The 3,723-nt window shown below is 35.0% G+C and overlaps 1 pseudogene; it reads right to left on the bottom strand.

The window, feature by feature from the left end:
* Nucleotides 1-364: 364 nt before the first annotated feature.
* Nucleotides 365-3,723, bottom strand: part of LOC102725738 (steroid hormone receptor ERR1-like) — a 7,787-nt pseudogene continuing 4,428 nt past the window's right edge.

Below are 3,723 nucleotides of genomic sequence, written 5' to 3'. Positions count from 1 at the left end.
GAGAAAGAGTCATAAGTGGTTATGTTAACTCTTGCTGTCACTGCTGTCAATCTAAATTCAAATCATACGCAGGATAAAACTAGAAATCAATGATTTCTTCTGAGAAGTTTGTGGATGGATATAGATGTGTAAAAGTAAAACACTTAGACTTCAATATGCCTCTATATTTTTTAATTTATTGTATAAAAAATCCAGCTTATTTACTTTCAAATATTAAGTTCCGGTATAAATTGAAAATACAAAAAACAAAGTCAAGCAAAACGATTGATATATTAGTGTGCTTTCCTCCAGTTTTAATTTCATTGATAAACAAAATTTTTAATCCTGTGATTTTAATACTAAAAACATCTATGAAGTTATCCTGCTAAGCATGACAATGATTTGCACTGTCTTCCTCACTCATTGATTTAACTGGAAGAAGTGGCTCCATTGTCATCAATGGGCCAGTGGGTCCATCTTCCTCTCTGTTCTCATCAGAATTGTGGTCTAATCTGAACAAACAATATTTTAGTACTTTCAGTGTGATTTTATGCATTTTCATATAGTTTAAAACATGAATTTATTTGCATATCATAATATGTTGGCAGGTAAAAGTCATCATATTATTCAGTCTAGGTCAAAGCTCCGTAAATGCTTCAAATAACTTTCCAGTTTTACTTTGAAATGCCTTCTTTCTCTTCATGGTATGTTAATTGGGAGAATTTTTCCCTCACAATTATTTTACTTATCACCAGATTCTTAAAAAAAATAAATAAATAAAGCTCAACATTGTTAATCAACAGGGAAATGCAAATCAAAGCCACAATGAGATATCACCTCATACCTGTTAGAATGGCTAAAATCAAGAAGATAAGAAACAACAGGTATTGGTGTGGATGTGAAGAAAAAGGACCCCTCCTGCACTGTTAGTGGAAATGTAAATTGGTGCAGCCACAGTGGAAAACAGTATGGATGTTCCTCAAAAAGTTAAAAATAGAAATACCATATGATCCAATAATTCTACTATTAGGCATTTACCCAGGGAAAATGAAAACACTAACTCAAAAAGATATATGCACCCCTATGTTTATTGCAAAATTATTTACAATAGCCAAGACGTGGAAGCAACCCAAGTGTCCATCAGTAGACAAATGGATAAGGAAGAAGAGGCATATATTTTATGGAATATTATACAACTATAAAAAAAAGGATGAGACCGTACCATTTGAGAAAACATGGATGGACCTAGAGGGTATTACGCTAAGTGAAATAAGTCAAACTGAGAAAGACAGATACCATATGATTCCTCTCATAAAAGGAATCTAAAAAAATTATAAACAAAAAGTAGAATCAGGGGCGCCTGGGTGGCTCAGTTGGTTAAGCGACTGCCTTCGGCTCAGGTCATGGTCCTGGAGTCCCGGGATCGAGTCCCGCATCGGGCTCCCTGCTCGGCAGGGAGTCTGCTTCTCCCTCTGACCCTCCCCACTCTCATGTGCTCTCTCTCATTCTCTCTCTCTCAAATAAATAAATAAAATCTTTAAAAAAAAAAAAGTAGAATCAGAACTATAAATACAGAGAACAAACTTAGAGTTGCCCAGGGAGGTGGGTGGGAGGTTAGGCAAAATGGGTGAAAAGGAGAGGGAGATACAGACCTCCAGTTATGGAATAAGTAAGTGGTGAGAATAAAGAGCAGAGAATAAGGAATAAAGTCAGTGGTATTGTGAGAGCAATGTAACGGGACAGATGGTAGCTACACTTGTGAACAAAGCATCATGTATACACTTGTCAAATCACTAACTTGTACACCTGAAACTAATGTAATATTGTGTGTCTACTCAAATTTAAAAAATATGCTTGTGTAATAATAATAATGTAAAAAAATAGAAATCGTTAGGTAGTTCAAATTGAGATTTTTTAATGATATGAATCAACATTATAGACAAAATTAATGAAGATTTCAGACTTCTGATAAATTTTATTTATAATAATCATTACCACACTTGCTAGTCTATAAAAAGAGCTGTCAGTTATAGTTCCACAATGAACTTGTGACTTATGAAACATTTTTAAAAAGAGGAAAGATATAAATGTGCAACCCAGGAAAAAATTCAATTAATTTATTCTTTCTTTTATAAAAAAAAGCTTTTCCCCCAAACTATGGCATTTGCACATTAGAAAGTAGTGCAGGGGCGCTTGGGTGGCTCAGTCATTAAGCGTCTGCCTTCGGCTCAGGTCATGATCCCAGAGTCCTGGGATCGAGCCCCGCATCGGGCTCCCTGCTCTGTGGGAAACCTGCTTCTTCCTCTCCTACTCCCCCTGCTTGTGTTCCTTCTCTTTCTGTGTCTTTCTCTGTCAAATAAATAGATAAAGTCTTTAAAACAAAAAGTACTGCAAAAATAGATGAAAAAATAAATATAATAAAAACATTGGTCTCATAAATCATGCATAATCTTAGTTAAATTCAGTTAAATATAAGTGATTTTAGCAAATGTAAGGGAGTTTTAAAAATGTTTATTTAAATATTAGTTTACTAAATATTCTTATGAAAAACAGATTTAATATTTATGTAGCACTCCCATGATCAAAAGCATGTTTAAGATACTGTCTTATTATTCACATTCCATCTGTTTCCCGGGCCTGGAGCTCCTAAGTCACCTAGGCGGTAGGAGAACAAGGTCTAATTCAGACCTGTGGGATTCTTCTGCCTATTAACTGTAAAGTGTGAGAAAATGTCTTTTCTGGGCCTTACCTCTTTTTAATGAATTGGTGATAATAAAATCTAGATCTTAGATTTGTTCTGGGTATTAAATTAGTTAATATTGTAAAGCTCGTAGACCTGTGATGGACAAGTAGTAGTAAACATTTATTTTAAAACGCTGTAATGGAGTTTTTTAGCTAAAAGTTAGGACAAGTTCGAGATTACTTATTGAAAAGAAATGACTAAAGACATTTATCAAAGTACATCGTAGGTGGGGGCACCTGGGTGGCTCAGTTGGTTAAGCGACTGCCTTCGGCTCAGGTCATGATCCTGGAGTCCCGGGATCCAGTCCCACATCGGGCTCCCTGCTCAGCAGGGAGTCTGCTTCTCCCTCTGACCCTCCCTCTCTCATGCTCTCTGTCTCCCATTCTCTCTCTCAGATAAATAAATAAAATCTTTAAAAAAAAAAAAAGTACATCGTAGGTGAAAAAGCATCCAGAGTATGTATTCTACTTTGCACTCCTACCAGCAGCAAACAAAATGTTGCCTGTTACTCAACATTCTATTGGAATTTCATTTCCTTTCTAATATTATAAGGAAAATCTTTTAAATTGCCTGTATTGATTTGATAAAAACGTTCAACAATTTTTACATACGCTTATTAGAATCTGCATTCCCTTTTCTTGTCATTCCTACAGCTTTTCTCTTGAAGTCCACAATGTTTTGTAGGTGCCTGTGAAGTTGCCTCTATCTACCTATCTATCCAATTTTCAAAAGCTATGAACGCCTTCCCTGCTATTGTGTTGGAACTCCTCTTGCCTAAATTTTTTAGCTTCTCTTTCAAAATGTATGATGTATAGAAATACTTAATTATAGAGAGTTGATGTTATTGCTTTATGTCGTCCTGCCTTTGTCATTGTGAATCATGATTATTAAATATACTCCAACCCAAACTTACATACATATCCATGTGCATCCATTTCTGATAAATGTTGGTTTGACTCCTCTTTATTTTAAATTTTTTTAAGATTTTTTTATTTATTCAT

The sequence above is a fragment of the Leptonychotes weddellii genome, chromosome 13 (assembly GCF_054177405.1).
Source record: "Leptonychotes weddellii isolate Sample4059 chromosome 13, ASM5417740v2, whole genome shotgun sequence".
Taxonomy (NCBI): domain Eukaryota; kingdom Metazoa; phylum Chordata; class Mammalia; order Carnivora; family Phocidae; genus Leptonychotes; species Leptonychotes weddellii.
The sequence above is the reverse complement of the archived record's forward strand: the minus strand, read 5'-3'. Positions and strand labels throughout refer to the sequence as shown.